Consider the following 15,196-nt stretch of genomic DNA (forward strand, 5'->3'; position numbering starts at 1 on the left):
GCCCTCACTAGGCTATACACACTAACGGCAGCTTGCCGCGCTTCACTGATCTTACGGCACCGGCACACCTTAAGCTCTATCTGGGCTCCCTGAATCTAGCAAGCAGGAGCCTCGTGCTCCACTGCTGAACTATTAACTGCGTTCTCTAGACTAGTCTGAGCTCCACTGCAGACTGACCTCTCTTAGGATTCTCTACTGCAGGAACTTTTCAGAGGAACTGAACTGCCTAGCTCCACCTTCCCTATTTATATCCCTAACGGGCTCCCTCTGCTGGTCTGAGGTGGAAGGTGGAGATGTGTGAATGTTTATGGGGGCCTCTTGTGGAGGACTCCATCAATGCACTCTTGTAGGATCTGTGATACCAAGCGCGGCGGGGCATCACAGATGCTATTGACGACGAGGTTAGGTTGCGCCTTCCTGAACAGAGCCGGAGTACTGGAAGCACGTCAACAACTGCATCCTCAACCACAACTCTGCCTCTGACCACAAGTCGTAGTGGCTCTTCAGGTCACATGGGCTCTAAGCCTTGCATAGCCTGGGCATTTATTCAGATCGATAAGGATGACCCAACTCGTGTTATCTGTAATATTTGTCAGCAAAAGCGAAGTAGAGGCCAAAAAATACATAGTTTGAGTACTTCATGCATGTACCGTCACATGGATATGAAGCATAAGTTGCAGTGGGAAGCTCACTGTGCTACAATGCGGCCTAGCCGGCTGGGCCAACCACCGTCTGCCCCATCTTGTGCATCCGCAGCCTCTTCATCCTCTGTGACTGGGGGGACAGCAGTCACACATGTTTTTGGACGCAGACCTGCCACCTCTTTACCCGCAACAGCCAGTGTGATTGGCAGGTCGTCAGTTCATTGGGAAGTGGAAACACGTGCTAGTGTTCAGCGCTCTCCGACATCGAGAGCACCACCTTTGGATCAAGGCAACCTAACATGTCCGCCTGCCACAGACCGGCAGTTGCCGGGGACACCCTACTCAACACCGTCTAAGCACAACAGCCAGCCCTCGGTCCCTCAGATGTGGAAAAGTAAAAGACCATTTCCTCCTAGCCATGAGAAAGCTAAGAGGTTGAATTTCACCATCTGCAAGCTGTTGGCTACAGAAATGCTGCCTTTCCACCTGGAGGACACAGAGGATTTTCAAGACCTTATATCCGTCACAGTGCCCCAGTACCAGATGCCCAGTCGGCACTACTTCTCAAAGAAAGGTGTGCCTGCGCTCCACTAGCATGTCGCACACAACATCACCGCTTCTTTGAGAAACTCTGTGTGTGACAGGGTGTACTTCACCACAGACACTTGGACGAGAAGGCATGGACAGGGGCGTTACATGTCGCTGACTGGGCACTGGGTAACTATGGTGACAGCAGGACAAGGGGCTGCTGTCCAAGTCTTACCGTCCACACGAGTTGTGTGCTAATCCTCTTTATCTCGAACTTCCTCCACTGCTTCTGCCTCCTCAACCTCCTCTCGGTCCTCCACCTGCACCTAAAGCCTGTCTGGTAATGCCACCTGCTTTCTAACTGCGCAGAAGGAATCCTGCACACCTCCTTACTATGCTGGCAGCAGGGCTCAACGCATCAGTGTTTACTTTGAAATGTCTGGGAAATGTGAGTCACACAGCTGAGGAGTTTTGGTCAGCTCTGGAGACCCAGTTTCATGAAAGGTTGTCTCCACTGGACCTGCAACCAGGGAAGGCCATGTGCGACAATGCTGCAAACCTGGGTGCGGCACTTCGCCGGGGCAATGTCACACACGTGCCTTGTATGGCTCACGTGTTGAACCTGGTTGTCCAGCAATTTTTACCCCAGTATCCCGGACTAGATGGCCTTCTGCAGAGTGCACGGTCGCTGTGTGCTCACTTCCGCCGTTCGCATCCCGCAGTTCAACGACTTACATCTCTACAGAAGTCGTTGGGCCTGCCAGTTCACCGGCTGAAATGCGATGTGCCGACACGGTGGAATTCAACTCTGCACATGTTGCAGCGACTGTGTCAGCACCGACAAGCCCTGGTGCAATACGTTCTGACGTATTGCCTGGGCCAACGAGATCCAGAGGTGGGGCAAATCACGCTGGAGGAGTGGTCTCAGATCAGGGACCTATGCACCCTTCTGCACAGTCTTGAAATGGCGACGAAGATGTTTAGTGCTGACGATGCCATTATCAGCATGACTATTACGGTGATTTACATGCTGGAGCACATGTTAAACAGAATTCGGAGTCAGGTGGTGGGACAAGAGGAGGTGGAGGAAGTAGAGGAGGAGTCGTATGCGGAAGGGATAACATCTCCAAGGTCCAGACGGTTGGCAGCACCAAGGCGGCAGGCATGGGAGGGTGGGGGAGAGGGATTAACCAGGGCGCATGGTAGCAGCCAAACTGTTGAGGAAGGTGCAGGAGCCGAGGAAGAAGTGGAGGACGAACTGGCAATGGGCATGGAAGACTCATCAGATGAGGGAGACCTTGATCACATTTCTGTTGTGCGAGGTTGGAGGGAGAGGGCAGAGGAAGGAAGCATGATTCTTACCTCGCTACCAACACAACAAGGACTTGGTCCTTCTGGATGCGCAAGACACATGAGTGCCTTCTTGCTGTACTACCTGCAATATGACCCCCGGATTGTCAGAATTCGAAGTAATCCCGACTACTGGGTTGCCACACTCTTAGATCCCCGGTACAAAAGTATATTTGCCGAAATAATTCCTGCCATAAAAAGGTATTGACGAATGCAGGAGTATCTGTTGCAGAATCTTACATGTGCTTTTCCACAAAACACCAGTGGTGCACGTAGTGAATCTCAAAGTTCTAACTTGCCAACGGTGGGACTGTCGAGTCTTCATCAATCAAACAGTAACAGTAACACAGTATCTGCTGGTAACAGCAATTTTGTGGAATCGTTTCACCACTTTTTTAGACCATCCTTTGCAAGGCCACAGGAGACAAGAAGTCTGACACATAGTCAATGCCTAGAGAGGATGGTACAGGAGAATCTCCAAGTGAACATCGAAGCCATGACTGTGTCACTGGACCCTTGCTCATTTTGGTATTCCAATCTTGAAAAATCTCCGGAGCTCGCCACTCACGCCTTGGAGATCTTGTCATGCCATGCAGCCAGCGTTCTCTCTGAACGTGTGTTCAGCGCTGCTGGTGGTGTGCTGACAGATAAGCGCACGCGGCTGTCCACTGAGAATGTAGACAGACTCACGTTCATAAAGATGATCAAATCATGGATTCGCAAGGACATTTCTACCCCTGTGTCATCCTTGGGAGACTAAAAGCTTGGGGATTTGGTAAAATCACCTCACCAACCGTTTTAAGCAACAGTGGGGCAATTGATGCCACTTAACCCTAGAACGCATGACCATAAAAATCTACACTTTCACATACCTGGGGCCCTTTAGGCCCGTATGCAAATAACATGGAATAACTCAAACTCAAATGACAAATAACTATATACATGAAGAATACCTAGAGTTTCAAAATTCTAATTAAAGCAATCTTGCAGAAAATAGAAAACAATTAACTGGGCGGGCCTGCAAGGCCACAGGTATGCGTTCTAGGGTTAAGTGGTGTCTGTGCCACAATTTTGGGAGTCCCCTTGCTGTGTCTTACGTGACGTTGGCATCGTCAATTCCAGGTGGGTTGGGTCGCACCCCCCCCTTTTAACTGTAAGAAACTACATACACTATGGCTTGGGGTAACACAGATGGTTGAGTCTGAAGAGCTGTTTACTCAGAGGTCTGCTCCAAATCTTCAGTGTCTGCTAGTCAGCGTAGAATTTTTAACTGCATCTAGCCTAGGCAATACTTTGGGCGTAGTAGCCCAGCTGCGAAGCAAGCTGCACCGCCTGTGTATCTAATAAGAATTTTTAAATTAATCTAGCCTAGGCAGACTGTGGGGACCCCCAACCAAACCCAGATGCTCAGCCCCCCTACCGCCCCCCTTTCATGGACAACCCAATAATGTAACTCTTACAACTGGATGGGTGAGGATCGGTCACAGCTTTATTAACTCTTTATACTCATTCCATTAGAAAGGCATTTTATTTCTAAAATAATTCAGCTTGTTGCAGCATGCCCTGGGTCCCCACTCCGGCAAGTTGGCCAACAAGTGTAGCTCTCCAACATGTCCTTTCTATTTCCAGGCCACGGAGGATCCAGCGTACTCGTATGCAGGACTCTGACCCCCACCCATCACTCTTAACGCTTGTTCCACTCCGTCCTGGAGTCCTGACAGGAATATGTCCAGTCCAATATCTATTAAGTGAACACCATCGGGCCGTATGAGGCCTGCTTTATCTCCTTCCAGTTGTCGGTGTCGTATCACTACACCGCCTCTGTCTCTTCTAAATTTTGCCATCCGAATATTTATTACCCGCCTTGTCCATTCGATGGCCGTGATGTCTCGCGCACCTTGCCATACCGCTATCGGCACAATCTCTGACCATACTATAGCTAATTTTGTGAAAAATTCTCTGAAGCGCTCAGTGTCTAGTTTCATTATTGCCATTAGTTATGCGCTCTTGTGATGACCTAGGTTGTTTCCCCCGGCCTGTATAACTAAGATGACCGGACCTCTTGCCTCTCTCCCTACCTTGATTACCTCCATTAGTACCTGTGGCCATAGCAGGCCTCTAATACCTCTCCAGTTGAAATATGTGTTATGAAACTCTAATTTCCTCCCGCCTGGGCGGACTTTCGCCCTTTTTTGTGCCCAATATATATACGAGTGGCCTATCACTCACACTGTTGGCTTAGCGTCACCTGTAAAAGAAACAAACCACGTTAGGATAACAAGTCCGGTCTTATGTATCTCGCCAAACACGTGGATCGCCATCTCCCTATCCTCTGAACTTCCGTTTCTGACAGTCCTGCTCTTGCTGCTTCCGTGGCCGCACCTATGCGGAATGAGTGTGTCCCGTAATCTTTGGGGTGGTTCCCTGCCGATGTTATGCATTTATTAAATATAGCTTGGAACAGGTATCTTGATAATGGCGTTCCATCAATGTGTGATACGAAGAAATTACTTTGTGATCTGATGGTTAGATATGTTTTTACTATTGTTACCCGACTCAGTGTACCGTTTGTGGGTTGTAGAAGTACCCAAGTACCCCTGCCCGCTGGAACCGTTTTTGATTGGTGTATGCGTACACGTATTGCATTATTGGCTATGACTACTTCCTGGTGTAATAAGCGTCCACTGGTGGTAATTTTGGATTGAGGGACTAATTCGCTTATACATAGCGCCCCGAAGAAGGCGATCACAAATGCAGTAGACATTAGTGTTGCTTCAAATTGTGAGTGTCATGTTAATGGTGTTAGGGATAAGATGTGAGAAATCAGTTTTAGTGACACGGGACGGGACGTCTACATTCCTGACTTGGCTGACCCCTTTTCAACCCTTTTATGGATTGTCTGATGATGAATCTTTGTCACATCTCCCCAATTCAGTAGTTGGAAGTGAAATGCTACTCCGGTCAGACACCGCTGCGCTGACGCCCCTGATATGCCCCTCATCATTAGCTGGTGGAGAAATTCTATGGTGACTTGTGATCTGGCTTGTTCACATTGGTCAACCCGTCTGCCTGCTACTAGTCGTGTCCACTCTTCCCATGCCTTACCGTATGCTTGCCACGTTGACGGGGCAACTGACGCTCTGATTAATGGCATCAACTATTCGCCACTAGATCCCATAGGGAGGGTGGGCAACTGTTGCCCGATGGGTGGGCGTTGTGGAAGAGCTCTGTGAAAATCTGCCAATTGAATTGTTATAAAGCGTTAGCAGCAGCTTTATACCCCTCAGCATAGTGGCTAGCGCGGACCCATACATTGTGTTTTAGGCACAGGAATAATAGCCTGCGTAGTAGGCCTAGCACTGGGAGAGACGATGATGCCATCTTATTAATGCAGTGCGCTAGGCTGGTGTTTTGTGTTATGAAGCGTATATTTTTGTTAGCCAGGCGCGCGCCCCATATTTCTATTGCTACCACTATTGGGAAAAATTATTTTCAGGGCTAGATGCAGCTAAAAATTATTATTAATTTCAAAGCTGGTGGAGCTTGGTATAGATGGCCTAATACAATGAGTCCCACACACTGCTAGAAGCCCAAATATTTTTTCAGAGGTAGATGCAGATAAAAATTATTTTTAATTTGCAACCTGATGGAGGTCAGTATAGATGGACTAATAGAGAAAGTCCCACACACTGCTAGAAGGCCAAATATTTTTTCAGAGCTAGATGCAGATAAAAATTATATTCAATTTGCAACCTGATGGAGGTCAGTATAGATGGACTAATAGAGAAAGTCCCACACACTGCTAGAAGGCCAAATATTTTTTCAGAGCTAGATGCAGATAAAAATTAAATTCAATTTGCAACCTGATGGAGGTCAGTATAGATGGACTAATAGAACAAGTCCCACACACAGCTAGAAGCCCAAATATTTTTTCAGAGGTACTGTAGATGCAGATAAAAATTATTTTTAATTTGCAACCTGATGGAGGTCAGTATAGATGGACTAATACAACAAGTCCCACACACAGCTAGAAGCCCAATATTTTTTCAGAGCTAGATGCAGACAAAAAATTATTTTGAATTTGCAACCTGATGGAGGTGAGTATAGATGGACTAATAGAGAAAGTCCCACACACTGCTAGAAGGCCCAATATTTTTTCAGAGATAGATGCAGAGAAAAATATATTCAGTTTGCAACCTGATGGAGGTCAGTATAGATGGACTAATACAACAAGTCCCACACACAGCTAGAAGCCCAATATTTTTTCAAAGGTAGATGCAGAAAAAAATATATTCAGTTTGCAACCTGATGGAGGTCTGTATAGATGGATTAATAGAACAAGTCCCACACACAGCTAGAAGCCCAAATATTTTTTCAGAGGTAGATGCAGATAAAAATTATTTTTAATTTGCAACCTGATGGAGGTCAGTATAGATGGACTAATAGAGAAAGTCCCACACACTGCTAGAAGGCCAAATATTTTTTCAGAGCTAGATGCAGATAAAAATTATATTCAATTTGCAACCTGATGGAGGTCAGTATAGATGGACTAATAGAACAAGTCCCACACACAGCTAGAAGCCCAAATATTTTTTCAGAGGTACTGTAGATGCAGATAAAAATTATTTTTAATTTGCAACCTGATGGAGGTCAGTATAGATGGACTAATGCAACAAGTCCCACACACAGCTAGAAGCCCAATATTTTTTCAGAGCTAGATGCAGACAAAAAATTATTTTGAATTTGCAACCTGATGGAGGTCAGTATAGATGGACTAATAGAGAAAGTCCCACACACTGCTAGAAGGCCAAATATTTTTTCAGAGCTAGATGCAGAAAAAAATTATATTCAGTTTGCAACCTGATGGAGGTCAGTATAGATGGACTAATAGAGAAAGTCCCACACACTGCTAGAAGGCCACATATTTTTTCAGAGGTAGATGCAGAAAAAAATATATTCAGTTTTCAACCTGATGGAGGTCTGTATAGATGGATTAATAGAACAAGTCCCACACACAGCTAGAAGCCCAATATTTTTTCAGAGGTAGATGCAGAAAAAAATATATTCAGTTTGCAACCTGATGGAGGTCAGTATAGATGGACTAATACAACAAGTCCCACACACAGCTAGAAGCCCAATATTTTTTCAGAGGTAGATGCAGAAAAAAATATATTCTGTTTGCAACCTGATGGAGGTCTGTATAGATGGATTAATAGAACAAGTCCCACACACAGCTAGAAGCCCAAATATTTTTTCAGAGGTAGATGCAGATAAAAATTATTTTTAATTTGCAACCTGATGGAGGTCAGTATAGATGGACTAATAGAGAAAGTCCCACACACTGCTAGAAGGCCAAATATTTTTTCAGAGCTAGATGCAGATACAAATTATATTCAATTTGCAACCTGATGGAGGTCAGTATAGATGGACTAATAGAACAAGTCCCACACACAGCTAGAAGCCCAAATATTTTTTCAGAGGTACTGTAGATGCAGATAAAAATTATTTTTAATTTGCAACCTGATGGAGGTCAGTATAGATGGACTAATACAACAAGTCCCACACACAGCTAGAAGCCCAATATTTTTTCAGAGGTAGATGCAGAAAAAAATATATTCAGTTTGCAACCTGATGGAGGTCTGTATAGATGGATTAATAGAACAAGTCCCACACACAGCTAGAAGCCCAATATTTTTTCAGAGGTAGATGCAGAAAAAAATATATTCAGTTTGCAACCTGATGGAGGTCAGTATAGATGGACTAATACAACAAGTCCCACACACAGCTAGAAGCCCAATATTTTTTCAGAGCTAGATGCAGAAAAAAATTATATTCAATTTGCAACCTGATGGAGGTCAGTATAGATGGACTAATAGAATGATGCTATGCCCAAAAGATTTTACTTCACTAGGTGCAGTAAAAAAATTGGTATTCTATACACAGGTGGTATATCTTGCAACACAGATAGGCTACTCCTGAAAAGTCCTGAAAAGGACTCCAATTACAATTAGTCTTTACTCCCACAACCTATCTATTTAAGAGCACAGACCTGCCTGATAAAAGTCATAGGAAATGCTGTAACCTAGTCCTTAAAAGGACTGCAATCACAACTATTCCCTACTCCCAAGCTATCTGTAGATTTGTGCGAAAATTGGCTTGAAATTAACAAGGTATAGCGCACACAGCAACAGCGGTGCCGTCTAACACGCAGCTGCAGCAGTGAGAAAATGGTGGCGACGGGGAAAATGGCTTGGTCTTATAGGGCAAGGACATGTGACATACACTGCCAATGACACCTGCCCTTGCTTGTGTGAAAAAAAGCACTTCGCTCCGTGTGTGCGCTGCTGATAGGCTGACAGATTGCACCTCCCCACTGTAAATGCGGGAAAGAGAAAAAAAAAATGGAGATCTTCATTGTTCCTGCAGAGATCCATCCCCTGCCCCTCCCCCCACCCCGCTGTACACTCAAACTGCGTATTAACATTAATTTTCATCATTACTGAGAAAAAATCCAGTTATGATTTTGGTGCACGAACAGTTATCGAACATAACCTCGAACAGCCGAATTTTTCTCAAATTGTTCGTGTTCGCCGAACGGCTCGAACACCGCCCAAAACAGCTCGAATTTGAGATTGGCGAACAGTTCGAGTAGAACAACGCTCATCTTTAGTTTTGACCTAGGAATGCAGGAAAATATGGTGCGGCATAGGCATTCAGTCCAGTAACTGGCTTAATGTGCTTAGTTTCTGCCACACATGGGACCGGAACTGTGTGGATGACCGGAATGTGATGACTTGTTTGCATACTGGCCTGCACGTGTGCTTCTGTGCATAGGGTTCAATGAGGTGCAGGGTCCAAGAACATTCCGATGCATGGAGGAGGATCAGGATGCATGGTTGGCAGCGTATTGTACTGACCTTGAATGGAGGATACTGATAAACACTCTGTGTCCTGTTGCCTTAGAGGAACGTCTGTGGCATCGGGAACGATTGCTGGAGTCGGGGGTGCACTATTCTGACTTTGTACGTAGTCTCAGGTACGTTTAAGAGGGTTTTCAATATCAAAATCACTTAAACTGATGCGGTCTCTTTGGCTCCCACTGATGGCTTGCTTCGGGACCTTTAAACTTGCCATGGCTGTGGCATGTTCACATTCCTTTTCTAGGGCCTCTATTTTTGCCCTTTTGTGTGCTGCTCTGGCTGCTGCTCTGGCTGCTGCGCTAGCATCCATTTCTGACTTTCTGCACACTGCTTCTGCTGCCTCTACTTCCATATCAGTTTTCTTTTGAGCAAAGGCAGCTTGTACTTTAGTGGCCTCAGCTTCTGCACATGCTCTTATAAGCTGTTCACTGAGGGTTGAAGATTTTGAAGAGCGTGACATAGATAATCACTTTGATCATCTGGCTGAGTCAGATATGCAAGATGAGATCTCAGCCATTAGTGCTATTCTTGCCTCCGTCTTGGCTTTAATATCGCACACCATGCTTTTTCTCTCAGAGTTAAGTTGTTGGAAAGCTTGAAGCTCTTTACAAGAAACAGAAGGGTTAATTTTTTGTAAAATGGTGGCGTATTCACCTGTTGTTTTTACATACAGTTGATAATCTGAACACAGTTGTGCAAGGGCTCCCTCTGGTGTTAGTTTGAGAGAAGAAGGCTGAGACAGGCTGTCTATGTGACTCAGCAGTTTTTGCCATAAGTCTGCTATAACATGGGACAGTTTATTTTTACTGACTTCAAGGTTCTCCCTGACTTTCCATGTGGGCTTTGTGGGGCATCTAACCTTCTCACTAGACAGTGGATCAAGTTCTATGCACTCTTCCTCTAACAATGGGTCAGGCAGAGACCGTGTAGTCATTCCTTCAGCCATCTTAATTCACAAGGAGGAGGAAAGCTGTATAGTATCTAATATGATGAGAGCGGACGCTCTGCTGACTGCCCTTTAGCTTTATAGAAGCTGTAGCTGGCTTTACTGATGAATCTTGGAAGTCTTTTTTATTATTCTGTCCCCATGGCCTGTGGCTGTAAATATTGCTCTGTGAGATGCTGGATCTCTTCACCTGTACTTACAATTGGCGATGGTCACAGATAGCTTTACTCAGCTGCAGGCACACATGTTGTGAAGAATTCAGAAGAGACTTTGATTTCTTTTAGAACTCTTGTTAAATGCATACAAAGCAGCAGGTAAAAAAGACTTTCTTCAGACAGGCTGAAAGCACGTGAGCTTCCTATGGTGCCAAGATGGAGAATGAGAGGGGAAGTAGAAAGAAGAAAGATATAGTGACATCACAGCCAACAGAGGGAGACAGAGAGAGGGAAGTAAAAACTTCAAGGAAAGTGAAGCTTTCAGCTATGCAATACACAGCAGTACACAGCAACTCAAAAACACATGGAAATAGAAGAAATGAAACACAGCAATTAAAACCTACACAGTATTTATGCCCCTACCTACTACCAAGTGCAAATTAGTGACGTCATTGCATCGGCTGTGCTGAGTCTCTAAGGTACAGACTGATTATTGGAACATTGAGACATTGGCTCCCTTCTCCACCACTATATGCAATTGTATCTTCACCCCAAGGCCAAGGCCCCACTATCAGTATTTGTTCAGTATTCGGTCAGTATTTTTTCTCAGGAGTGGGTGCAAAAACCAGGAGTGGGTGATAAATACCGAATTAGTGCACTTGTTTCTATTATACCTTTTCTCTGATTGTTCCTCACCTGGTTTTGGCTCCCACTCCAGAGAAAAATACTGACCGAATACTGACCAAATACTGATAGTGGGGCCGAGGCCTTATGATGCAAATACTGTTGAAGTCCAGACTCTCGGTGAGAAGAGTTGGGTAATTCATAGCAGCTGCATGGTCTGCCACTATTAGCGGCACACAACTGCTTTTGAATTACTTTCTATTTGTTTTGAGCTAGTCTTTATATCGGAATTGTCATGGTAGCATTTACTTTTTGTTACTCACATTTTGTTTCTTAGGATCCAAGTCATCTCAAAAACATTCGCAAGCTGTTGAGTTCTATGATTTGAGTTGGTAAATCTCAGGGCAAAATAAATAAATATGTAACATGTCAGATTTCATAATGAGCAAGTCAGCAAAGTTTACACATTTCAATTTCTGGCCTTCAGAACATATGTCTAATTCTAATTAAGTTAATTGTAGCTCTACAACATTAACTCCTTAAGAATGAGGTGGTTTTTAATTTTTTATACTCTCGTTTTTTTCTCCCCTTCTTCTGACCATATGTATTTATGAGGGCTTGTGTTTTTAGAATGGCATTATATGTTTTACAATATAACATGCTAAAAAACTATTTTGTATTACTTTATTTTTTAACTGGAAATTAGGGGGCCTTTTTTATATCCTCCCCTCCAACTTTCTGTCCCCAGGTGTCTTTATAAAACACAGTTTATACTAAATCATTTACAGAAAGTTTTAATATAGACCAATTGATCATTTTTTCTGCACAGACTGACAGAAGGCTTAGAGCTAGAAATGTGCGCTTTCCATTTAATTCTGGTTTTGATTTCATTACAGAGTTTTGATTTTGTTTCAAGCTCTGATTTCTAGCCTTAGGTTCTGATTGGTTTTGTTTCTGATTTCACGCCAAATTCAGATGCTAGCAAAATAAATTCATGATGTAAGGAGCAGTTTATACTTACATAAGTTTTTAATATAACTTTAAGTTATTTTGTGCATGGCAAAGGCCAGCATTTAGGAAATGTCTATGTATCCCCTATACTATAAGGCTGTGTGCCCACGATGCGTTTTTTAAGCATTTCCGCAGCGGCAAAAACGCTGCAGAAACTCTTAAAAAATGCATGGTACAAGGCCTGCCATGTTCCCCAATGATAATCCGCATGTGCTGTACATATGCTGCGGAAATTTCCGCTGCAGATTATCATTGCGGAAAAAAAAACAGCACTACCAATTATTTTGCGGAAGTACTGCGTTTTCGCCGCCATTGACTTGCATTAGATCGCATGGATTACGCATCACTGTATATGTAGATGCGCATTCCATGTGTTCTAATGTGTGGATGGTACCCAGGTCTAGAGGAGAGGAGACTCTCCTCCCGACCTGGGTACCATAGAAACTGTAAAAAAAAGAATAAAATAAAAAATAAATATATACTTACCTTCTGGCGGCCCCAGCTGCACTTGTTCTTTCATGCCGGCAGTTCGCGATAGACTGAAGGACCTGCGCTGATGTCATAGTCATGTGACTGGTCACGCGACACTGACGTCGGCAGGTCCTTCAGTGTACCAATGCCGGCAAGGGAGAACGGAGTGAAGCAGGACACCGGGGACCATCAGAAGGTAAGTATATATTTATTTTTTTATTTTTTGACCTTCTCTCGGGTCACACTATATAAATCCATGCCGTTTGCATGGATTTATATAGTGTGACCAAGTTGACAAGCACTTTCCAAGTGATGCTAAAATCGCTTGGAAAGCGCTTGTCAACCCGCATGCGGAAATGCAAGTGAAGAACGCTTCACATCCGCACGTCCCTGGCAGGAAAACGCATGTACAATCCGCATGCATTTTTTTCTGCCAGGTAGATGCAGAAACGCTCAGGAAAAAATCCTGAGCATTTCTGCATCGTGGGCACATAGCCTAAAGCAGGTGTTGGCTAATTTTCCAAAAGGGCTACATGAGGAACTGGGACAATTGTGGAGGGCCATACCAATTTTTTGAACTTAGCTCAGCTCAATATTAATTTTATTTTTAAAAAACTGTAGCTTATGCAGTTTTTATTAGCTGGTAATACTGGTAAGAATACATGTTACAATAAGCTATAAATTAAAAAGTATTAGCAGCTAGTCAACGCATTACCTACGCTGCAAAACAAACACATTTTCATTATTGTTTATTAGGAGGTTAAAAGCTTGTTATGTTAAAAGAAAATTAATTAGTGATATAATGATTGGATTTTAGACCTACTTTCAGTGAGAGAAATCCAGTCTGTCTTGGGCTTAAACAAGTGTGTTGAAGTTTGAATGAAATTTCTGATGTGCATATGAGAAGGACAGATAGCCATCAGTAAGAGAGGATCTGTATCTGGATTTGTTAAACTTCATTACTAGGAATGTTTGTTCACATATGTTGGTTGATCCAAAAAGAACAAACATCTTCTGAACATGTCTCCTCTCCTGGGTGCAAAGATCTCCTTTTTGAGAGTAGAGTAAAAATCCTGCAGTAACACTGACATAATTGTTGTCCGTCCTTAGGGTGCAAGTCTGCAGTCACTCCATTTGTGAATGTGTGCTGTGAGGATTCCCTGGTGCTGGAAGCAGGGGAGGTCAAGTCACCGCAAGTATGCGATTTGCATTCTGTCTAGATGTGTCTGGCCTCACTTGATACACTTGTATTGAGTGAGGCCACGCACGTTTAGTCATGTATGAAAATCACATACTTGCTGTCACGCGCCTGCCAGTCCTGGCGCCAGTACTGGAGAATGTTCAATGTGCACACTGTGATAATTCACAACTCTGCAGTCACATCGAGTGACTGCAGACAACCCTGAGGCCACACAACCGCTTTAAAGTGATCTTCTAGTAGGTCAATGAGAACAAGATGAACATCGCTGGGTGTATTATCCACACTGCAGGTAAAGGGAGAAAATATCAATTGCATTTCACTCTCAATAGATTTGAAGTGTTGAAGTTGTATTAAAAATTAATCATGCAGTGCTCCTAATGAATGAGTACCTGCGACAATGATCAGCTGATCATGTGGCTTTCTTTAGTGTTGTGGATGAGCAAGTGGGTGAGAATGTTGTCCTCCATTTGTCTTCAAAGAAATTGCAACTTTCTCAAGAAAGCCTTCACCAAACTATACATTTCATGTACAAAAAGGTCTTTGCGTTGTAGTTTGCCATTTTGTTCATTCACTAGGGAAGTCGCAACAACAGCAAATCCAAAATTTGCCATCCTGTCAGCATCTGACAGGTTCGGAATATCAATCATTCTCTTTCTTCTCCCAGAAATCTTGAATCTTTGCTCTCAAGACCTATACTGTTCTGCCCTGACTGAGCCATCTGACAGCTGTGTGGTAGCCTGGGTCACTATGTTCAGTCTCATGCTCTTCCAAAAGTGCAGTTAACTATCTGGGATTCAGTACTCTTGTCCTGATAAAGTTAACAATTTTGGCTTTAATAACATGGTTAAGTTTTAGTACTGTTTTACACAACACTTCCTGATGTATAATACAATGTTAAAATAGGGATTTCTGATCAAAGTTCATTTAGTCACTTTATCCTGAATTCGTTTCAAAAGCCCGATACTTTTCCCTGTCCGATTTTGATAACCATCTATTGTAACATATGCCAATTTGTCCCATTTCAGTCCCAGCTTGTCCAATCATGCATTTACCTCTGTGAACAAATCACTCCCTGGTGTTGTCTCTTTTAAAGACCGCATTGTTGTAATTTTCTCCGTGATGTTAAAGTTCTTTGTTATTCCACGTACAAAGATGAGCTACGAGGAGGTGTCTTGAACATTGCAGCTCTCATCCAACGTGAAGGAGAAAAAGTTAAAAAAATTTGGTTTCTTTTGCAGCTGAAGCTTCCAATTTTCAGCCATGTCCTCAAATCTTCTTGTTATAGTTCTTCTGGAGAAAGGAGGGGCTTTTTAGGGTTTGGGGGCTTTTTAACTCTGGAGAATCCA

This window comes from Phyllobates terribilis, unplaced genomic scaffold, assembly GCF_046119375.1.
Source record: "Phyllobates terribilis strain yellow unplaced genomic scaffold, ASM4611937v1 Scaffold_3__8_contigs__length_932513732, whole genome shotgun sequence".
NCBI classification, from domain to species: Eukaryota; Metazoa; Chordata; class Amphibia; order Anura; family Dendrobatidae; genus Phyllobates; species Phyllobates terribilis.